Below are 25104 nucleotides of genomic sequence, written 5' to 3' on the forward strand. Positions count from 1 at the left end.
TCTTGATAATGGCTGTTGTGCAAGTTGGCATCTTTAACTCATTTAAAGTTTTGTATCTACTTGGTTTTCACTTAAGGTTTCCCTTTATACTTGGTTTATCAGTTACTTCCTGCCAAATCAAGGTCAAGATCTCATGGAGGGGATAAAATTCAACTTGAGGGTCTATTAGAAGAAGCTAAGCTGGGATGTATGGGTACTTCAGAAGCAGAATGGCCGCCCACCATTTGGGAAACCCAAGCTTGATTCCTGGCCTGTACAAACCCCCCCCCCAAAAGAAATGAAAGATAATAATCATAAAATAAGATAAGAGTATAACAAAAATATGAGAAACAGCAAGAACAACAAACCATACCTTAAGAATAGTAGGGCCCAGAGTCAAAAGGAGACACCCTGGAAGGGGGCCAAGATGATGGCTTAGCGAAGTGTGGGATTTAGTTCATCCTCGAGAGCAGCTAATAAGTAACAACTGCTGGGACCTTGTCAGTAACAGTACACACAGCATACACCTGGACCAGCTGGACCAGCTGGACCGTCTGTGAGCCCATGCAGAACCATGAGTTGCCCAAGCCATGGCAGCTGGCTCCCCTCCCCACAGTCTGCTTCCCAGAGGGGATACGAAAGAAAGTTTACCAGCAACAGGAGCTGAGCACAACCAAACTCTAATTACAGAATTAATTAACAAATTCTGGCTACTAAAAATAGGCTCCCAGCTCAGCTGAACCTTCAGTAAAAGCAGGGTTTGCTCATTTTTGCCTGAGGCACAAAGAGGGCAGGGCTGATGGAAAAAGAAAAAAAAAAACAGGTTTCTTTGAATTTGAAAAGGTCTGGGCCCTGAAGGAAAGAAGGGGGCATATAGGACCTGGAGATACATGGAGCAGTATACCACCTTAAGCTCTTGATTGGCAAACCTGAGAACAGGGGTCCTGTCCTGCTCAGAAAAGGATTTTTCTCTTTCGTTTTGGTGGCTGTGTTTCTGTGACTTGACTGACTGTTTGGATACAGCTGCAAGGCTTCTTGGGCTCCAGTGCCCCAGGCATGGGTAGAATTAAGCTTGTTTGAGTGTTTGTCTGGAGCCTGTGCTTTCCCCAGGAGAGAGGTGGGGCTCAGCTCAGGTGGAATACCTCCCTCAAGGAGTTCAGACCCTAGGGTCTAGAAAAGTGAAGTGATTAAAACCAGCCTACAACCTCTCCTCTGTCTCCACCATGCTCCCAGCAGGGAGAGTCTGCTGAAGTTAAAGGTACCACATCACCTTATGCTGGTGGGACCTGCAGGCAGAAAAGCAACATATAGTAGAATGGAATGATTTCTAAATGTTTTATTAGTTAATAAAAAAAAAAAAAGAAAAGCAACATATACAAGCAAGATAGGAAAGACAGAGAACCCAGAGGCTTCATAGGAAAGCAGTGTGTTAGGTCTCACCCTCAGGGAAAACTGATGCAGGTGACTCTTTCCTCCTAACAGGAGGTCAGTTTGGTCTGGGTTGGGGTCTATAATACGTAAGTAGGCCCTCCTAAGTGGGGAAAAAGACATCATACAGGCAGGGCAGGAAACAGGAAAACAAGAACTGAAAAATTCTTATCTATTAAACAAAACCTAAGCTAGAGGTCCAGAATAAGCTGAAGTGAATGTCAAAGAACAGATAGACAAGAAAGTCATCCAGCAAGAAAGTCTAACGTAAAAAAGTAAAAACATCCAGAATAAACTAATTAAGGTAATTAAATGCCTAGACACCAGCAAAAAATAATGACTCATACTAGGAAAATTGAAGATATGACCCAAAGGAACAAACCAACAATTCAAATGAGATTCAGGAATTGAAACAATTAATTCAGAATGTTTAAACAGACATGGAAAACCTCAGTAAAAATCAAATCAATGAATTGAGGGAGGATATAAAGAAGGCATGGACTGAACAAAAAGACGAAATTGAAAGTCTGAAAAAGCAAATCATAGAATTTTGGGAATGAAAGGAACAGTAGAAAAGATTAAAAATCAATGGAAACCTATAATGTCAGATTTCAAGAGGCAGAAGATAGGATTAGTGAACTGGAGGATGGGACACCTGAAATCCGACAAGCAAAAAAATATATATATAGGGAAAAGAATGGAAAAATAGGAGGGACTCAGGGAATTGAATGGCAACATGAAGCACAGGAATATATGTGTTGTGGATGTCCCAGAAGGAGAAGAGAAGGGAAAAGGAGGAGAAAAACTATGGAGGAAATTATCACTGAAAATGCCCAACTCTTATGAAAGATTTAAAATTACAGATCCAAGAAGTGCAGCGTACCCCAAAGAGAAGAGATCCAAATAGACATACCCCAAGACACTATAATCAGAATGTCAGATATCAAAGAGAACTTACTAATCAGAATGTCAAATGTCAAAGAGATAGAGAGAATCTTGGAAGGAGCAAGAGAAAAGCAATCCATCACAAACAGGAGAAGCCCAATAAGACTACGTGTAGATTTCTCAGTAGAAACCATGGAGGTGAGAAGACAGTGGGATGATATATTTAAATTACTAAAAGAGAAAAACTGCCAACCAAGAATTCTATATCCAGCAAAACTGTCCATCATAAAATGAGAGGTAAATTTAAACATTTTCAGACAAAAAAACACTGAGAGAATTTGTGACCAAGAGACCGGCTCTGCGAAAAATACTAAAGGCAGCACTAGAGGCAGATACGAAAGGACAGGAGAGAGAGGTGTGGAGAAGAGTGTAGAAACGAAGACTATCAGTAAAGGTAAAAAGAAGAAAAATTAGATATGACATATGAAATCCAAAAAGCAAAATGGTAGAAGAAAGTACTGCCCTTACAGTAAGAACACTAAGTGTTAATGGATTAAACTCCCCAATCAAAAGACATAGACTGTCAGAATGGATTAAAAACAGGACCTGCTTATATGCTGTCTACAGAAAGCACATCTTAGACCGAAGTATAAACATAGGTTGAAAGTGAAAGGTTGGGAAAAGGTATTTCATGCAAACAACAATGAGAAAACAGCAGGAGTAGTTATACTAATATTCAACAAATTAAACTTCAAATGTAAAATAGTTAAAAGAGATAAAGGACACATTGTATTTATAAAAGGAACATTTGCACAAGAAGACATAACAATCATAAATATTTATGCCCTGAGCCAGAATGCTCCACAATACATGAGACAAACACTGAAAAGAGAAATAGACATGTCTACCATAATAGTTGGAGACTTCAATTTCCCACTCTCATCAATGGACAGAACATCTAAATAGAGGATCAGTAAAAAAACAGAGAATGTGAATAATACAATAAATGAGCTAGAATTAACAGACATTTATAGAACATTACACCCTACAACAGCAGGATACACCTTTTTCTCAAGTGCTCATGGATTATTCTCAAGGATAGACTATATGCTGGGTCACAAAGTAAGTCTCAATAAATTTAAAAAGATTGAAATCATACAAACACTATCTTGGATCACAAAGGAATGAAGTTAGAAATCAATAATAGGCAAAGTGCCAGAAAAATCAGCAACACACTTTTTTCCCCCACTTTTTTTTAAATTATGATACATAACCACATACAAACACAAACATTCTTATCATTTGATCATTCCGTACTTATATAATCAATAACTCACACTATCATCACATAGTTGTACATACATCATGATCACTTCTCAGTACATCCCCATCAATTCAGAAAAAGGAACAAAAAGAAAATAGAAAAAAATGCATATATACCATACTCCTTACCCCTCCCCTTCACCGATCACCAGCATTTCAATCTCCTAAATTTGTTTTAACATTTGTTCCCCCTATTATTTATTTATTTTTAATACATATGTTTTACTTGTCCATCGATAAGGTAGACAGAAGGAACATCAGAGCCAGGGCTGTCACAACCACACAGTCAAACTGTGACAGCCATATGTTCATATAGTTATCTTCAAGAAACATGGCCACTGGAGCACAGCTCCATATTTTCAGGCACTTCCCTCTATCCTCTCCATTACAACTTACTTAACTAAGCAGGTGATATCTATTTAGTGCGTAAGAATAACCTCCTGGATAACCTCTCGACTCTGGAATTTCTTAGCCATTCACACTTGATCTCATTTTGCTCTTACCCCTTTTGATCGAGAAGATTTTCTCAATCCCTTGATGCTGAGTCCCAGCTTACTCTAGGATTTCTGTCCCACGTTGCCACGAAGGTACACACCCCTGGGAGCCAATCCCACGTAGAGAGGGGGAGGACAATGAGTTTGCTTCCTGTGTTGGCCAAGAGAGAGAGGCCACATCTGAGCAACAGAAGAGGTTCTCTTAGGGGTGACTCTTAGGCCTAATTTTAAGTAGGCTTAGCCTATCCTTTGCGGAATTAAGTTTCATATGAACTAATCCCAAGATTGGCGCATTGGCCTATTGATTTGGCTGTTCCCACTGCTTGTGAGAATATCAAGAATTCTCCAATTGGGGAAGTTGAATTTTCCCTTTTTCTCAATATTCCCCCTAGGGGACTCTGCAAATACTTCCCTATTCATTGTTCAGATTGCTCTGGGATTTATCTGAGCATCACTCTGAACAAACCTACAAAATCCCATGCCCTACGCAAGGTTCCAAGTATTATGGTGTTCAATTAAGCTTTCCACATAATCAATAACACACTCTTACACAACCAGTGGGTGAAGGAAGAAATTACAAGAGATTAGCAAATATCTTGAGACAGATGAAAACACGACATATCAAAATTTATGGGATGCAGCAAACGCAGTGTAAGAGGGAAATTTATTGCCCTAAATGCCTATATCAAAAAAGAAGAAAGGGCAAAAATCGAGGAATTAACTGTCCCCTTGGAAAAACTAGAGAAAGAACAGCAAGCTTACCCCAAAGGAAGCAAAAGGAAAGAAATAATGAAGATTACAGCAGAAATGAATGAAATTGAGAACATGGAAACAATTGAGAAGATCAATTGTTGGTCCAGAAGTTGGTTCTATGAGAAAATCAAAACAATGGAAGGACCCTTAGCGAGGTTGACAAAAAGAAAAAGAGAGGATGCAAATAAGTAAATTCATAATTGAAAGAGGACACATACCCACTGACCCCACAGAAATAAAGGAAGTAATGAGAGGATACTATGAACAGCTTTATGCTAATAAACTCGACAATGTAGATGAAATGGACAACTTCCTAGAAAGGCATGAACAACCAAGCTTGAGTCGAGAAGAAATAAGACGACCTCAAGGAACCAATCACAAGTAAAGAAATTGAATCAGTCATAGAGAAGCTCCCCAAAAGGAAAAGTCCAGGACCAGATGGCTTCACATGTGAATTGTACCAAACATTCCAGAAAGAATTAGTACCAACCCTGCTCAAAAACAAAAAAACTGAAGTGGAGGAAAAGCTACCCAATTCATTCTACGAAGCCAAAATTACCCTCATACGAAAGCCAGACAAGGATATTACAAAAAAATAAAACTACAGACCAATCTCTCTAATAAATATAGATACAAAAATCCTTAGCAACATTCTTGTGAATTGAATCCAGCAGCATATGAAAAGAATACTACACCATGACCAAGTCGGATTCATCCCAGGTATGCAAGGATGGTTCAACATAAGAAAATCAATTAATGTAATACATCATATCAAGAAATCAAAGCAGAAAAACCACATGATCATCTCGATTGATGCAGAAAAGGCATTTGACAAAACTCAACATCCTTTCTTGTTTAAAACACTTCAAAGGATAAGAATAGAAGGGTACTTCCTCAACATGATAAAGGAAATATATGAAAAACCCACAGCTAACATCATCCTCAATGGGGAGAAACTGAAAACTTTCCCCCTAAGATCAGGAACAAGTTAAGTATATCCACTATCGCTACTGTTATTCAACATTGTGTTGGAAGATCTAGACAGAGCAATGAGACGTGATAAAGAAATACAAGGCATCACAATTGGAAAGGAAGAAGTGAAACTCTCACTGTTTGCAGATGATATGGTACTGTATGTTGAAAACCTGAAAAATCCACAGCAAAACTACTAGAGCTAATAAATGAGTACAGCAAAGTGGCAGGTTACAGAATCAACACTCAAGAAATGCACATGCAAAATCATGAAAGAGGATTCATATCTCACACACTATACAAAAATTAACTCAAAATGGAATGAAAGACCTAAACATTAGGTCTAAGACTATAAAGCTAAGAAGAAATTGTAGGGAAATATTTTATAAATCTTATAATAGGAGGCAGTTTCATAGACCCAAAGCATGAGCATTGAAGAAAGAAACAAATAAATGGGAACTCCTCAAAATTAATCACTTTGTGCATCAAAGAACTTGGTCAAGAAAGTAAAAAGATAGCCTACACAATGGGAAACAATATTTGCAAACAATATACTTGGTAAAGGTCTAGTATCCAGAATATGTAAAGAGATTGTTCAACTTAACAACAAAAAGACGAACAGGCCAATTACAAAATGGGCAAAAGACTTGAACAGACACTTCTCAGAAGAGGAAATACAAATGGCCAAAAGGCACATGAAGAGATGCTCAGCTTCCCTGGCCCTTAGAGAAATGCAGATCAAAACCACAATGAGATATCATCTCACACCCACGAGAATGGCCATTATCAATAAAACAGAAAACAAGTGCTGGAGAGGATGTGGAGAAAGAGGCACACTTATCCACTCTTGGTGGGAATGTCAAGTGGTATAACTGCTGTGGAAGGCAGTTTGGCAGTTACCCAGGAAGCTAAGTATAGAAGTACCATATGACCCAGCAATATCATTGCTAGGTATCTGCTCAGAGGACATGAGGGTAAGAACAACAAACTGATATTCGCACACCAATGTTTATAGCAGCATTATTTACAATTGCCAAGAGATGGAAACAGCCAAAATGTCCATCAACAGACCAGTGGCTAAACAAGCTGTGATATATACATACGATGGAGTATTAATCAGCTGTAAGACAGAATAAAGTTATGAAGTATGTGACAACATGGATGAACCTTAAGGACATTATGTTGAGTGAGATTAGCCAGAAACAAAAGGACAAATTCTGTGTAGTCTCACTGATGTGAACTGATATTTGCGAATGAACTTGGAGAATTTCATTTGGTAACAGAGACAGACCATCAGGAGATAGAAATAGGGTAGATATTGGGTAATTGGAGCTGAAGGGATAGAGATAGTGCAATGGGACCGATTGTAAAAATTCAGAAATGAATAGCACAATACTTCCTAACTGTAATACAATAATATTAGAACACTGAATGAAGCTGAATATGAGAGCGATAGAGGGAGGAGGTCTGGGGGCACAAATGAAATCAGAAGGAAAGATATACGATAAAAGACTGAGATTGTATAATCTAGGAATGCATTAAGAGTGTATAATGATAGTGACCTAATGTACAATTTTTTTTTAATGTATAAGTTTAAAAATATTTTGCATGAGGAAGAACAAAGGACTGTCAGTAATGGAGAGTGTTGAAAATAAATGTTAATTAATATATTAAAACTTTATGTGAGACTAAGGAAAAAAATGTTTATTTGGTACAAAATTTATATTTTGACTAGTGCATTTCCTAATATAACTTTTGTGGACAGTGTGTCACTGAGCACTGTAATACTTGGAACCTTTAGTAGGGCATGAGATTTTTTAGGTGTGTCCAGAGTGATGCCCCGATAAATCCCAGAGTGATTTGAACAGTGAATAAAAATGTATTTGGAGAGTCCCTTCCGGCAATGATGAAAAGTGGGAAAAATTCACCTTTCTAAATGGAAAATTCTTGATATTCTCACAAGCGGTGGGGACAACCAAAGCAATAGGCTGAGCCCTCAATCTTGGGGTTTGTTCATAAGAAACTTAACCCTGCAAAGGAAGGGCTAAGCCTACTTAAAACTAGGCCACACCTCCTTTTCAGTTGTTTTTTCAAGTGATTGTCTACTGTCTCTTCATTTCAGCAAGGATCACAGACCCAGTTTTTTTAACAGTTTTGACAGCAACTTAAAAAGTTAAACATGCAGCTCCTTCTGTCTACACTAACCAACCGGGAAGCAGATCCTGGGGTCCTGGAGGCTCCCTCCGTGGCTCCGTCCCCCACAAAGTCTACAGAGCGACCTTAGTTGGCGGCTCCTTGTAGTTTACCACCTGTGTTGGAGTGGTTTGCTGCAGAAAGTCACATCATGGGTAATTTCTTTGTTGGAAGGTTTTTTATTATGTGTTATAATAGACCTATTCATATTTTTTAATTCTCAAGTCAGTTTTGGCAGTTTGTTTTTATGACTTTATTCATTTCCTCCATATTATCTAATTTGGTGGCATACAATTATTCATAATATTCTCTTGTATTCATGTAAATTTCATGCTAAATGCTAGTAATGTTCCCGCTTTATTGCTGAGTTTATAAATTTGTACTTTCTCTTGTTCTTGGGTAGAGTAGCTAAAATTTTGCCAGTCTTGTTGATTTTTTCAAGTTTTTGTTTCACTGATTCTACTGTTTTCCTGTTTTGCTTAGGTCTAAACTTTATTTCCTTTCTTCTGTTGGCCTTGGATTTGCTCTTCTTTTTCTGGTTCATCAAGATAGAAGGTCATGTTATTGGTTTGAGATCATTCTTTAATGTAGGCATAGCTACAGATTTCCCCAAGCATAGCTTTTGCTTCATTTTTAGTATATTTTGTTTTCATTTACATTAACCTTTTTACTAACTTCTTTGTAAGCGTTTACTAACTTCTTTGATGTACTGCTTAACATAATCTCCACATATTTGTCAACTTTTGTTCTACTGATTTCTAATTTCATTCCGTTATGGTCAGAGATAATATATGATTTCAGTCTTTTAAACTTGTATGATTTCAGTGTTTCAAATTTATTGATATATTTTGTGGCCTCACATGGTCTATCTAGAATGTTCCATGTGTAATTGAGAAAATGATCTATTGCTCTATAGTTGGATGAAGTGTTCTGTTAGATGTAGCTGCTTTATATGTTATTCAAATCTTCTACTTCTTGGCTTATCTTTTGTCCAGTTCTGTCCTACAGAAAGTTGTGATGTTGATGTCTCCAACTACAACTGTTATTTTCCCTTCCACCTGCTATTTTTGCTTGATATCTGTTGGGATAGGTACATTTGTAATTGTTGTATCTTGATGGATTAACCCTTTTATCAGTATATAATGCCTTTTATTTCTTACAGCAATTTTTGCATTAAGGTCTATCTTGTCTGATATTAGAAAGGCCTTGAGAGTGGCTTTGCAGGGCTTTTTTTAAAAATTTTTATTGATAAAACAACTTACAAGAACATATATTCCTAACATACATATATGTTGTACAATCAGTTCATCACAGTATCATCATGTAGTTGTATATTCATCACCACGGTAATTTTTTAATTAATTAAAAAATATATAACATTCTTTTTTAAAATTTATTAATTAAAAAATTAACAAATGAAATAAAAGTTAACATAATCAATAATTCACAATATCGTCACATAGTTGCACATTCATCATTTCTTAGAACATTTGCATCCATTCAGAAAAAGAAATAAACAGACAATAGAAAAAGAAATAAAACGAAAACAGAAAAAAAAAGATCATACCTACCATACCCCTTACCCCTCGCTTTCACTGATCATTAGCGTTTCAAACTAAATTTATTTTAACATTTGTTTCCCCCTGTTATTTATTTTTATTCTATATATTCTACTCATCTGTTGACAGGGTAGATAAAACGAGCATCAGACACAAGGTTTTCATAATCACACAGTCACATTGTGAAAGCTATATCATTATTCAATCATCTTCAAGAAACATGGCTACTGGAACACAGCTCTACGTTTTCAGGCAGTTCCCTCCAGCCTCTCCCTTACATCTTGAATAACAAGGTGATAGCTACTCAATGCGTACGAATGTCCTCCAGGATAACCTCTGGACTCTGTTTGGAGTCTCTCAGCCGTTGACACTTTGTCTCACTTCACTCTTCCCCCTTTTGGTTGAGAAGGTTTTCTCAATCCCTTGTTGCTCAGTTTCAGCTCATTCTAGGGTTTTTCTCAATCCCTTGATGCTAAGTCTAAGCTCATTCTAGGATTTCTGTCCCACGTTCCCAGGAAGGTCCACACACCTGGGAGTCATGTCCCACGTAGAGACGGGGAGGGTGGTGAGTCTGCTTGCTGTGTTGGCTGGAGAGAGAGGCCACATCTGAGCAACAAAAGAGGGTCTCTTGGGGGTGACTCTTAGGCCTAATTTTAAGTAGATTTGACCTATCCTTTGTGGGGTTAAGTTTCATATGAACAAACCCCAAGACTGGGGCTCAGCCTATAGCTTTGGCTGTCCACACTGCTTGTGAAAATATCAAGAATTCAACTTGGGGAAGTTGCATTTCTCCCCGTTCTCACCATTCCCTGTCCGGGACTTCTCGCTCAGCGTCAAGCCCCCGGCCGGCGAAGGGGACAGAGGAGAGAGAGACAGACGCAGACAAACCGACTTGAATGGCAGACACGAATCCGTAACACGCGGCGGTTGTGAGCACAGACCTTTACTGGAGCTAAGCTTGCATTCTTTGTAACAGGTTCCGCGCGGGCTAAAATACCCCACGGGGGAGCAACCTCTATGCGGCCGTCAGGTACGGCTCCCTGCGGGTCGTCTCCACCCACCCTGTCCGGGTAACCTCTTATATACTGTGCCCAAACCCAATAGGTTAGTGCCACGTATACAGAGGTGATTGGAAGATAGGGTTGATGGGCGCGTGCGTCATACGCGGAAACAGGATGCGGGCGCCATCTTGACTCACTCGATGGGCGGGGGGAACTCTAGAGCAGGCCGCAGCGTGTCCACTAGGCCCGACCCGGGAGGCGGCTCTCCACATCTCCCCTTTTTTTATTTATTTTGACCCAGTGTCTCCATTGATGAGTGTGCTCCCGTGGGCCTGAGTGGCCCACTACATGTTTTGGTGCTTTGGGGAGTCTGGACTAGGCTTGCTAGGCACCAACCAGAATGCCACCTCATATAGAGACCGGAGAGCCCGTGAGCTGGAAACCACGTGACTCTCCCTGCAGTGCTTCGCCTCGCAACTGGGTTATGAGGGGGGGCAGGAGAGCGGCAACCAGAATCGAGAGTGTCGCTAGGTGTCTCTGTGCAATGGCTGGAGTCTAGTCTGGCCAGGACTGCGACTTCGCCTAAGAGATCAGCCTACGACCAAAATTATGACTGCTGGTGCCGCCTTTTATACCCGGGACACAGCCATGGGCCTTGCAGCAGACCTTGCTTTCGAGCGTCCCGCCCTGAGTGGCCGAGACGGGTCACACGGTGAGGGGGAGGACAGGATCGCTGCGAATGTACTGAAAAAGCAAAGGCAAGTTAGAAGGAAGCTAATAGCAGGGGAGGGGGGTTTAAAGCTGGTTCCCTCTCCAATCAGTCGGAGGGTGACTTGCACTTTTGTTGTCATCTTGTTGGTCGTCGCCATCATCAGTATAGCTGGAGACCGGGTCTGATGGTTCAGGTTGAAGACTTGCTGACTTGTTAGGCAGCAGTTCCTCGGCGCCCCCGGGCGGTATCACGGTTCTCACCAGTCTTTCCGGAATCCACACTGGCTGGCGTCCTGGTTCCTGGGGAAAGACACAAACAGAGCCTCTGGCCCAGCTGAGCACCGGGTCAGGGCCTTTCCATTGCCCCGACAGGACATCCTTCCAACGGACTAGACCTCTATGTGGAGGACTCGGAGTAGTGTGCTGAAGAGCAGGTGTCATTCCTAGTGAATTTTCATTTAAAAAATTATATGTAAATAAGGCTACAGACAGTTGAGCCTTCGGGGACAGGCCGTGGCCTATTCCCCCTTTCTGTTTTTTGAGCAAGTCTTTAAGAGACCTGTGTGCTCTTTCAATGATTCCTTGCCCTTGAGGGTTGTAGGGGATACCATGTTTTAATTGCACTTCCATATTTGCACAAAATCTTTGGAAGGCTTTGCTGGTGTAAGCGGGTCCGTTGTCTGTTTTTAATATTTTCGGCTTACCCCAAGCTGCCCAAGCGGCAAGGCAGTGTGCAATTACTTGGTGGACTCTTTCTCCTGATTCGGCAGAGGCAAATAAAACTTGAGAACAAGTATCCACTGACACATGCAGGTATTTAACTTTACCATACTCTGAGTGATGGGTGACATCCATTTGCCAAATGTCTCCCGGGATGAGACCTTTAGGGTTAACCCCAACTGAAGGGACTGCTCTTTGTTCTACACAATTTCCGCACGCTCGGACTATATCTCTAGCTGTCGCACGTGGTATATTAAACCGCCTAGCTAGGGTACCTGCATTGATGTGAAATCTGTCATGGAATTCTCGGGCTTGCTGATATGGTGTCAGCGCAGGGAAGATGTGTGGCTGTCGAGTGGCTACATCTACTATGTGATTTCCTTGTGCCATGGGGCCAGGCAGGCCTGTATGCGCTCTAATGTGAGTTATGTAGAAAGGATGTTGTCTGGCACATATTGTCTCTTGAAGTTTGATAAAGAATGGTCTTACCGAGGAGGAATATTTTATAATGCCCACCGTCTCTAAAATATTTACAGAATTTACGACATAAATCGAATCAGATATAATATTTAGGGGATCGGTAATTTCTTTCAGGACTGTAATAATGACCTGTAATTCTACCCATTGAGGTCTCTGTGGTTGGAAGAACACTGTTTTGGGAGTACTCCCTTCCACACAGTATGCTCCTGAACCGGAGCTGGAACCGTCCGTGTACACGGTGAGGGCGTTCACTAGTGGCTTGGGTGAAGTCACTCTAGGAAAGATTACTGGGTGTCGGGTAACGAATTGCAAGAGGGGATCTTTTGGGTATTGGTTGTCAATACTTCCTAAAAAGGTACACCGGAGAATGGCCCATTGATCTATACATCCAGTAAGTGTCTCAAGTTGCTGGGAAGAGTAAGGTACTCTGAGGTTTTTAGGTGGTTGGCCAAAATGTTGTATGGCCTTGATCTCGCAATGGAGGGCAGACGGAATTACCTGATGCTGCCACTCGAGGGAGCCCTTGCCTACCATCCACCGGAAGGCGCCGCGTCTCTAGGGGCGCAGCAGTAGGCGCGGGCGGGGCGGAAGGTTGCGTGGGTGAGATAGGAGGCCCCTCCCAATCGATCAACGGAGGCGCGTCTGCCCCATTGGTCTCATCGCCATCTGACTCTGAGTCAGAGCTGTCTGAACTAGCGCCAGACTCTGGCGGCTTACAAGTGGGCGGCTCACTTTCACAGGAGCCGTCTGCTAAAAGGGTCTTTAAGGGAGCTAACAAAGGTGAACTTCCGGACTGCCCCATGTTTGCAGTCGGCACTGTACTTTAATCACTCGGAGAGCTCTTCCGAGTCCCCGGGGCTACCTGAAAGCCCGTGGGCCTTAACTCTCACGTAATAAGAAGTACTCACCTTCTCGCGGTGATCAGGCGCGGGAAGTCCGCTGCGAGCTCAGGATGCACGTCCTTCTCAGTTCAAGAAGAGACAGTACGGCTCTCCTTGCAGAAGAGGTGTCGAGAGAGGAGGGTCCCCGTACGGGCCACCACTTGTCCGGGACTTCTCGCTCAGCGTCAAGCCCCCGGCCGGCGAAGGGGACAGAGGAGAGAGAGACAGACGCAGACAAACCGACTTGAATGGCAGACACGAATCCGTAACACGCGGCGGTTGTGAGCACAGACCTTTACTGGAGCTAAGCTTGCATTCTTTGTAACAGGTTCCGCGCGGGCTAAAATACCCCATGGGGGAGCAACCTCTATGCGGCCGTCAGGTACGGCTCCCTGCGGGTCGTCTCCACCCACCCTGTCCGGGTAACCTCTTATATACTGTGCCCAAACCCAATAGGTTAGTGCCACGTATACAGAGGTGATTGGAAGATAGGGTTGGTGGGCGCGTGCGTCATACGCGGAAACAGGATGCGGGCGCCATCTTGACTCACTCGATGGGCGGGGGGAACTCTAGAGCAGGCCGCAGCGTGTCCACTAGGCCCGACCCGGGAGGCGGCTCTCCACAATTCCCCAAAGGGGGCTTTGCAAATACTTTTCCACTCACTGATCGAATCACTCTGCGATTCATTGGGTCATCACTCTGGGCAGACCGACAAAATCTCATGTCCTACCTGAGATTCCAAGTACTTATGGTGTTCAATCAAACTATTGACATAAGTTATATTAGGAAACGCACTAGTCAAAATATAAATTTTGTACCAAATAAACATTTTTTGCTTTAGTCTCACACATAAGGTGACATTTTAAAATATTAATTTCCATCTATTTTCAGCACCCTGCAGTAATGACATTCCTTTGTTCTTCCTCATGCAAAAACGTTTTTAAAATTTGTACATTTAGTGTCTATTATTATACACTCTAGGCATTCCTAGATTATACTACCTCAATCTTTAACATCTATCTTTCTTTCTGATTTCATTTATGAAACCCTCCTCCCTCTGTCATTCTCACATGCAGCTTCATTCCGTGTTTTAACGAAATTGTATTACAGTTAGGTAGTATTGTGCTGTCCGTTTCTGAGTTTTTATATTCAGTCCTGTTGCACTGTCTGTATCCCTTCAGCTCCAATTACCCAATGTCTTACCCTGTTTCTATCTTCTGATGGTCTCTGTTACCAATGAAATATTCCAAGCTTATTCACTAATGTCAGTTCATATCAGTGAGACCGTTCAGTATTTGTCCTTTTGTTTTTGGCTAGTCTCACTCAACATAATGTTCTCAAGGTCCATCCATGTTGTTATATACTTCATAAATTCATTCTGTCTTAGAGCTGCATAATATTCCATTGTATGTATATACCACAGTTTGTTTAGTCACTCGTCTGTTGATGGACATTTTAGCTGTTTCCATCTCTTTGCAATTGTAAATAATGCTGCTATAAACATTGGTGTGCAAATGTCCGTTTGTGTCTTTGCACTTATGTCCTTTGAGTAGATACCTAGCAATGGTATTGCCAGGTGATATGGCTATTCTATATTCAGCTTTTTGAGGAACCGCCAAACTGCCTTCCACAGCAGTTGCACAATTTGACATTCCCACCAACAGTGGATCAGTGTGCCTCTTTCTCCACGTCCTCTCCAGCACTTGTCTTTTCTGTTTTGTTGATTATCACCATTCTGGTGGGTGTGAGATGATATCTCATTGTGGTTTTGATTTGCATTTCTCTAATGGCCAGGGAAGTTGAGCATCTCTTCATGTGCCTTTTGGCCATTTGTATTTCCTCTTCTGAGAAGTATCTGTTCAAGTCTTTTTCCCATTTTGTAATTGGATTGGCTGTCTTTTTGTTGTTGAGTTGTACAATCTCTTTATAAATTCTGGATACTAGAGCTTTATCTGCTATGTCAGTTCTAAATACTGTCTCACATTGTATAGGCTGTTTTTTTACTTTCTTGATGAAGTTCTTTGATGCACAAAAGTGTTTAATTTTGAGGAGTTCCCATTTCTTTCTTTCTTTCTTCAGTGCTCTTGCTTTGGGTGTAAGGTCTATAAAACCACGTCCAATCGTAAGATTTATTAGATATTTCCCTACATTTTCCTCTGTCTGTTTTATGGTCTTAGACCTAATGTTTAGATCTTTGATCCATTTTGAGTTAACTTTTGTATAGGGTGTGAGATATGGGTCCTCTTTCATTCTTTTGCATATGGATATCCAGTTCTCTAGACACCATTTGTTGAAGAGGGTGTTCTGTCCCAGGTGAGTTGGCTTGACTACCTTATCAAAGATCAATTGTCCATAGATGAGAGGGTCTATATCTGAACACAATTCTATTCCATTGGTCAATATATCTATCTTTATGCCAGTACCATGCTGTTTTGACCACTGTGGCGTCATAATATGCCTTAAAGTCAGGCAGCGTGAGACCTCCAGCTTCGTTTTTTTTCCTCAGGATACTTTTAGCAATTTGGGGCAGCATGCCTTTCCAGATAAATTTGGTTATTAGTTTTTCTATTTCTGAAAAGTAAATTGCTGGGATTTTGATTGGTATTGCATTGAATCTGTAAATAAATTTAGGTAGAATTGATATCTTAACTATATTTAGTCTTCCAATCCATGAACACAGTGTGCCCTTCCATCTATTTAGGTCTTCTGTGATTTCTTTTAGCAGTTTTTTGTAATTTTCTTTATATAGGTTTTTTGTCTCTTTAGTTAAATTTATTCCTAGGTATTTCATTCTTTTAGTTGCAATTGTAAATGGGATTCGTTTCTTGATTTCCCCCTCAGCTTGTTCATTACTAGTGTATAGAAATGCTACAGATTTTTGAATGTTGTTCTTGTAACCTCCTACTTTACTGTACTCATTTATTAGCTCTAGTAGTTTTGTTGTGGATTTTTCGGGTTTTCGACGTATAGTGTCATATCGTCTGCAAACAGTGATAGTTTTACTTCTTCCTTTCCAATTTTGATGCCTTGTATTTCTTTTTCTTGTCTAATTGCTCTGGCTAGAACCTCCAACACGATGTTGAATAATAGTGGTGATAGTGGACATCCTTGTCTTGTTCCTGATCTTAGGGGGAAAGTTTTCAGTTTTTCCCCATTGAGGATGATATTAGCTGTGGGTTTTTCATATATTCCCTCTATCATTTTAAGGAAGTTTCCTTGTATTCCTATCTTTTGAAGTGTTTTCAACAGGAAAGGATGTTGAATTTTGTCAAATGCCTTCTCTGCATCAATTGAGATGAGCATTTGATTTTTCTGCTTTGATTTGTTGATATGGTGTATTACATTAATTGATTTTCTTATGTTGAACCATCCTTGCATACCTGGGATGAATCCTTCTTGGTCATGATGTATATATCTTTTAATGTGTTGTTGGATACGATTTGCTAGAATTTTATTGAGAATTTTTGCATCTGTATTCATTAGAGAGATTGATCTGTGGTTTTCGTTTTTTGTAATATCTTTGCCTGGTTTTGGTATGAGGGTGATGTTGGGTTCATAGAATGAATTAGGTAGTTTTCCCTCCACTTCGATTTTTTTGAAGAGTTTGAGCAGGATTGGTACTAATTCTTCCTGGAATATTTGGTAGAATTAACATGTGAAGCCATCTGGTCCTGGACTTTCTTTTTGGGAAGGTTTTTAATGACTGATTCAGTTTCTGTACTTATGATTGGTTTGTCGAGATTGTCTATTTCTTCTTGAGTCAATTTTGGTTGTTCCTGCCTTTCTAGGAAGTTGTCCATTTCATTTACATTGTCGAGTTTATTAGCATAAAATATCCTCATTACTTCCTTTATGAATAATATTTCTTTTGTATTGTGACCTTTTATTACAGTTTGCATTGTTACTTTTGGCTGTTTAAAATAAACCTTTTGTTTTGGCTGTTGCATATTTTTTTTTTATTCTGTTACTTTTGTTTTGAGATTTATTTCATTGTACTTATGTAGACATTTTAAATAGAAGTAAATTCATGTCTTTTACCTGCCGTGTTTATCCTCCATAGTCTTATTATATTTCTCCTCCAAAAGTATAATTTAAAAAAAAATTTATCTTTTTAAAACAGATTAACTTACTTCAATTTTGTATTAAATGTTTGTGTGACGGTATAGGATCAACTTCAGTTCAATTAAAATAAGTTTCTTTCAGGTCAAAAAATTAATTTTCCTTATTTTAAATGCTCTACAATTTCATTTTTAAAGTTAACATATTCTAATTCTTACAGAATCTTACTATTTTGAAATATGATCATTCTGGTAGTTTCATTCATCTATACACCTTTTATAAAGAAATGAAAATAAACTGTATTTAAGGGTTTTTATCGTATTTATTCACTTCATTGTTTGTGAGTAATTTGGCATGGATGTTAATATACTTGTTTAACACTTTTATTGGCTGCATTGTGGTCTAGTGGAGCCTATGATGTACCATGATTCATTTAGGTAAACTCCCAATATTACATGTATTCTTATGAAATGGCACTATTATTAGAATCTTTGTGTTGTTTCAGTGTAAAAATTTGTTATTTTCTTTAGGTAAATTTCCACAAATGTAATTATTCAGCACTGTTTTATATCACAGCATTGGAAGACAGATTGCTGTTGTATACCCCTGGATTCTAGTTGTTAAGAGACTTGGGGTCTCTTGACATTTTACTCATGTCACTTCAGCGAAGTCACTTTTCTTCAGTGGGCCTTGTTTCTCAGGCTCACTTAAAGTAGCCATAGTGTGTGTGACCTGTTCTGTTTTTCACCTTTGTGTTGCTCCCTATGAAATGGAGCTCGAAGGATATTATGGAATGATGAGAAAGAAAGAAAGAAAGAAAGATGAGATCAGGGGGTCTGAAGCTTAGCAATAAAGAGAACAGACAACTTTATTCTTAACTAGTTCCTTCTTATATACTGCAGGGTTTATGAGACTAAAAGCATGCATGCATTTTGTGATAAAAGAGTGCCTACTTTTCAGTATATTACTCCCTATGTATGAGAGATAGCTAACAAAACCTTGGGGTTTAAGAAAAAACAAACATTCTCTCCCTCTCAGACTGTCCTCCATTTAAGCAGCTAACAGTCTCCACAGTTTACTGCCGATGCCACTCTGAAGCCACTTGCTGCCAATAAATTCTGCAGGTCTTCCATTAATTCTAGGCTCCTACACCCTTGTTTTTTATTGTCAGAGGGAAATTACATAATATATAAGAATATAGCTCAAAAACTATGAAGTACTCTATAAATGGAAGACATTATTTTAAGCAATTACTTAATATGTGATTGATAAATGAGAGCCTTATTATTCCTGTCAGATAAGTTATAAGAAACAGAAATAAAATAAGCTATATATTAACTTGATTTTTAAGAGAGAAAACTAGGCTGAAAAAATAGATTTTTAGAAGCTTCATTTAGAAGTCAACTGCCTTATTTGTTAACACTTTTGTTAAGCTCCATTCTTCCCCACAGTTCCTATAGCTAAGTTAAGCTTGCAGGAGATTTTCAAGAAATATTTGTATTATAAACAAGAAACACACATACAAACATTCTTTTTTTTTAATTACCAAGATATATTTTCTTAAAATTAGTGGATTTTATAAAGAAGTCAGTGATTACTCACATCAGGGAACCCAAACCAAAACTACAATGAGATACCATTTTATATCCATATAAATGTTTAAAATTAAAAAAAAATATATAGATGGTAATGAGGATGCAGGAAAATAGAAACCGTCATACATTGCTGGTGAGAATGTAAAATGGTATAGACATTATGGACAACAGTTTGGTGGTTGTTTTTGTTTGCTGGCTGCTGGAATGTAATGTACCAGAAATGGAACGGCTTTTAAAAAGGAGAATTTAATAAGTTGGTAGTTCACAGTCCTAAGGCCAAGAAAATGTCCCAACTAAAGCAAGTCTATAAAAATGTCCAAATTAAGGTGTCCAGGGAAAGATACCTTGGTTCATGAAGGCCGATGAAGTTCACGGTTTCTCTATCCACTGGAAAGGCATGTGGTGAACATAGTGACATTTACTTGCTCCCTCTCTTGCTTCACGGAGCTCCCCGGCAGTGTTCTCCTTCTTCATCTCCAAAGGTCACTGACTGATGGACTGTGTGGTTCTTTCATCATTTTGTCATGGTTCTATGGCTCTTCTCTTGTTCTAAAAATGTACTCTATCCAAAATGTCTCCACTTTTATAGGATTCCAGCAAACTAATCAAGACTTATAGAATGGGTAGAGACACATCTCCATCTATTTAAGTTTAATACGTACAGTTGATGTAGTCTCATCTCTGTGGAGATAACCCAATCAAGTTTCCAACCTGTAGTACTGAATAGGGATTAGAAGAAACGGTTGCTCCCACAAGATTGATTAGGATTAAAACATGGCTTTTCTAGGGTACATAAATCCTTTCAAACCAGCTCAGTGGTTCCTCAAAAATGATCCCCTATGATCTGGCGGCAGTCCCACCTAGACCTGGAAGTCTAGGTGTATACCTAGAAGAATTAAAACATGCTTGTGAAGACATCATGTTGAATGAAATAAACCGGACACAACGGGGATCTTACTGATGTGAATTAATTAGAATGAGCAAATCCATAGAATGAGAAACTAGATTACAGGCTATCAGGGGTAGGGTAGACATACAAACATTTCTGACATACAGACATTCTTGACATAGTTACAATCAGCTGCTCACAGTATCATCACATAGTTGTGTATTCATCACAATGATCATTTTTTTGAACATTTGAATCTCTCCAGAAAAAGAAAGAAGAAACTCACATACTATAACTCCTATCACTCCCTTTTATTTACCACTAGTATTTCTATCTACTCAATTTATTTTAAACTTTTCCCCCGTTATTTATTTATTATCCATAGTTTTTACTCATCTGTTCATACTGTAGACAAAAGGAGCATCATACACAAGGTTTTTACAATCACATTGCTAAAGCTCTTTCATTTTACAGTTATCTTCAAGAAACATGGCTACTGGAACTCAGCTCTGCAGTTTCGGGTACTTCCCTCTAGCCACTCTAATAAACCATAAATTAAAAAGGGGATATCTACATAATGCGTAAAAATAACCTCCAGGATAACCTGTTTGTTTGTAGTGTCTCAGCCACTAACACTTTACTTTGTCTCATTTCTTTCTTCCCCGTTTTGGTCAAGAAGTTTTCTCAGTTCCTTGATGCTGAGTCCCAGCTTATTTTAGGACTTCTGTCCCACATTGCCAGGGAGGTTTACACCCCTGGGAGTTATGTCCCACGCAGAGAGGGAGAGGGCAGTGAGTTTCCCTGCTGTGTTGGCTGAGAGAGAGACCACAGCTCAACAACAACAGATGTTCTCTGGTGGTGACTCTTAGGCCTAATTTTAAGTAGGCTTAGCCTGTCCTTTGCAGAGGGAAGTTTTATAGGGACAGACCCTAAGATTGAGGGCTTGGCTGGCCTATTCATTTGGTTGTCCCCACTGCTTGTGAGAATATCAGGAATTCTCCAAATGAGGAAGTTCAATTTTTCTCCCTTTCTTCCCATTCCCCCAAGGGGACTTTGCATATACTTCTTTATTCACTGTTCTAATCACTGGGATTTATCGGGGCATCACACTAACCTGGATAAGCCTACAAAATCTCATGCCTTATTCAAGGTTCCATGTACTTATGGTGTTCATTAAACTGTCCATATAAGTTAAATTAGGAAATGCAGTTGTCAAAATATAAATTTTGTACCAAATAAACATTTCTTGCTTTAGTTGCACACAGAAGTTGAGGTCTTAAAATATGAATAACCATGTATTTCCAGTATGCTTGCGGGAGATTTTGAGAGCTTATTAGCTTGTGTAAGACCTTGGTTTTGTGCATTGCTGTCCTATTGTGTATTTGTTTTATGTTAGGAGAGCTCTATTATAAAACTTGATAGAAGTTTGCATGAAAGATCCTTTTCTGTAGAATATAACTTGATGTAACACTAATATTGAAAATGAAGATAAATTATTTCTCACATAAAAAAGTAAAAGTCCTACCTTTGTTTGGTTCAGTATTTGATTAATATATAACTTCAGAATTCTGCAAGCCCATATACTTGGCATTTATCTGTCTCCCTGGCCCAATGTTTGAAAAATAGTTCTTCACTAATTTGAGTGCTTTAACTTTTGAGTGGCATATTATTACTGCTCATTTTCTTTCCTTTGTTCTTCCTTACTGATAAAAGGTTGCATAGGAAAGGTATACCAGTAATATAGTTTAATGAATAGTATGATGAGTTGATGAGGAATCTTACTAGAGTATTTGCTAACTTCTCCAGCATATGGTTGTTGGTTTTGATATGGTAAGAGAAGGCTAAATCAAGAAATTACTGTATAAATTGGTGTAAGACTATTAAAATTCCTTCTACTCTGGTTAGAACAAACCTGATAACCAGGATACATGTACAACTCAGGACTTGTAAGACTCACACTTTGGCCTGTGGATCAGGGACATGATCTTTATATTCAAAAGTACAAACTCTGTAAGGAAACAAGCCATAATGAATGAAAAAAGTAGAATAATTTTAAAGAGATGTAAAATAAATATTATAGGAGTAAAAGGATTCAAACAAAATATGAAATTATGTGACATTGTGTTTAAAAAGATTTTTAAAGAGGGTGGACCATGGTGGCTCAGCAGGTAAGAGTGCTTGCCTGCCATGCCTGAGGACCCGGGTTCGATTTCCGGTGCCTGCCCATGTAAAAAAAAAAAAAAAAAAATTAAAGAATTTCTGGGAGTAAAAATATATAATCAGTGAAATTTTAAACTAACGGACAGGTAGGTAGCATAGCAAATTAGAAATAATTGGCAAGCATCAGTGATTGGAGGAAATTTGGACAGAGAAATGGAGATGGAAAATATGAAAAAGAATAGATTAGAGAATAAAATATCTACTATGTGTATCTAATAAGAATTGCTGAATGAGAAGAAAAATGGGAAAGAAGCAGTGACTAAAACTTTTCCAGAATCTAAGAAAAGTATTAGTCTTCAGAATGAGGAAGCTTACCAGATCCTGAGCAAGATAATTAAAAACTTATCTGAAGAACCCAAAGAAAAGTTAAAATTCTTAATGAAACCCAGAGAGAAAAGCAGATTACCGCAAAAGAATGAGTTCTGTTGACAAGATGCTTGTGGTGCGGTTGAGAACTTGTATCAAATTCAGCTGCTTTGATTCAGCAAGCCACAATGGTTAAAAACAAGAATATCAGAAAATTTGGGAGTAGTATTTCTGTCTCTTAAGAGGGACAGTTCATCAGGCTAATGAATAAGACCAGATCTAACAGTTGTCCAACTATGGAAAACAACAAGATGTCAGACCCACTTGATATTTTAAAGATGCAATAAAATTCATCTGTTGAAAAATAAGTACGGAAGGAATAATGTTCAGCTTAGGTGTAATTTAATAATTACTTGATGAAAAAAAGAACCACTCACTGGAAAGGCACAACAACTCTAAACCTATGCTCACCCAATAACATAGCCTAAAAACATAAATAAAGAAATGGTAATGTACAAGAAATTAATATCCACATTCATAGTAAGGAAGATTTAATATATTTATCTCAAATTGATTAAGTAGACTAAAATGAGTAATGATGGAGAGACTAAGAACAAAATATTAAAAACTTGTTCTAGCTTGATCTTATCCAATGCAAAAAATACATTATTGTTATGTGGAATAGTTAAAAATGAAAGTAGCTAAATTAACCAAGACTGCAAAAGAAGTCTTAATGAGTAGAGGTTCCATTGAGCCCATTCTTTGCCTGTAGCATAATAAACTTAGATATAAATCATAAAAAGACAGCACTCGGCCCCTGCCAAGCCTCTAATTACCCCATTTGAAAACGAAACAAAACAAAACCTCTAAACTTTAAAAACAATTCCAGTGGTTACATTGTAGGTATTAAAATATATTCCTGTAGTACAAATCGAAAATGAAATTCCTAATGTTTATATAAATAGACAGTTGTGGTTTGGGATAACATTTTTAGTGATAGTATAATCTGATTCAAGAAGTGTATGTAATCTGGAATACTGTTGTGATTCACAAAGTAATTTAAGTTTTGATGTAGACACTGATGTCTAATGTGTGTGGAATTTGAATAAAATTCTTCTTTGAAATGTGAATTAAATCCATATTTCTGAATCAATCATTTTATAGACTGCATTTTTAGCATTTAAGTATACTAGGAAATAAGTGTTATAAATACACATTAGGTTTGCATACTGAAATGATTTAAAAAGTTATTTTGAAATATTTTTCCTGGAAAAATAGGGGATCACTTTCTATTTGGAATTATCTTATATCTGGGCATATTTAGTTTATGACCTTAGTTCATGTATTAGAAGAAAGATTGAAAATTACTTAGGTATACTTTTAATTCTAAGGATTAGAAATGAACCATAAAATAAAGCCCAAGTAATAGGAAACAGAAAAATGACAAGGATAAGAATAAATTAAGAAAAAAAAAAAAAGCAGATCAGCAAAGCTGAAAGATGGTTTTTAGAAATGAACAATAAGATAGACAAACTGGCAAGATTGATAAAGAAAAGATGAACAAATTAGAAATGAAAAAGGGGACAAACTTCAGATGTAGTACATATTTTAAAAATCATGAGAGAATACTGTGAATAGCTGTACCATTAAATTTGAAAATTTGCATGAAATAGACTAATTTCTAGGAATACATAAATAAATTGCCAAGACTTGAAAAACAGATTTGTTGATAGAATAGGGATTTAAGTGCTTTGAGTATGTTTGAGATTTCCTTTAGATATTAGTCAAGCCAAGTTAATCAGGAAGTCTGGAAATACACATTTGGGTATAGGTGCTTATAGGTGATACAAAAAACAGATCAGTTTGGAGGCTCTTTTAATCAAGATCTGAAATAAGGCTGGGTAGTTGGAATGAAGCAGAGGGTATAGGATCAGAAGATAGGGCGGGAGTACTTTTCAGTTCATGAAAATGAATGAGTTGTAGATAGGTTAGGACATTTATTGATAAGACTTAAAAAATGTGAGATTTAATATCTCCATTTGAATTTCACTGTTAGTGTGTCAGATAAAAAAATATCTCAGGAGGAAGTTCCCTTTTATAGAGAGGTTTATTGGCACATGATTAAGTAAAATTTAGGGAAATGATCTTACTTCAGTGCTTCATTTTATTTCAGTTTGGAATATTTTCAAATTTAGTTGATCCTGCTATAATGAATTAAACTTCGTGGCAGAGATATTACCTAGATAAGCCTTTTCTCAGTTAAGCAACAGTGTATCTAAGATACTACTTCTCACTTTAGGTTCTCAACTTGGAATAATAGGTATTTCTTCTGGATAATGAATGATTAAGAATTTTAGATCTTTTGGTAGGTTAGTGGGGGTGGAGGGGGGCAATCCAACAATTTTGTTGACTGTTTCTTACTAAGAACATATACCAAAACAAGACATGATTGTTCTTCTGGACTAAGATTTACTTCTGTTGGGAGGAGATACAGTTTAACATCCATCGTAATGGTGATTCTGAATGTGTTAGTAAATATACTGGGGTGCAGGTGAGTATCCTTGTAGGTCAGTAGCTTGTAGAACTGTAGCTGTTTAATAGACCTTAGGTGAAAAAGCTATTCTTATGTATTTTTTCTACTCAAAGTTTCAACTTT

General features: G+C 38.4%; 1 protein-coding gene across 3 annotated transcripts in view; it reads left to right on the forward strand.

Moving 5' to 3' along the window:
- RDX (radixin) overlaps positions 1–25104 on the forward strand; it is a 149956-nt gene that overhangs the window by 38857 nt on the left and 85995 nt on the right. The gene's annotated exons all lie outside the window — the stretch shown is intronic.

The sequence above is a fragment of the Tamandua tetradactyla genome, chromosome 8, assembly GCF_023851605.1.
Source record: "Tamandua tetradactyla isolate mTamTet1 chromosome 8, mTamTet1.pri, whole genome shotgun sequence".
In the NCBI taxonomy this organism is placed as follows: Eukaryota; Metazoa; Chordata; class Mammalia; order Pilosa; family Myrmecophagidae; genus Tamandua; species Tamandua tetradactyla.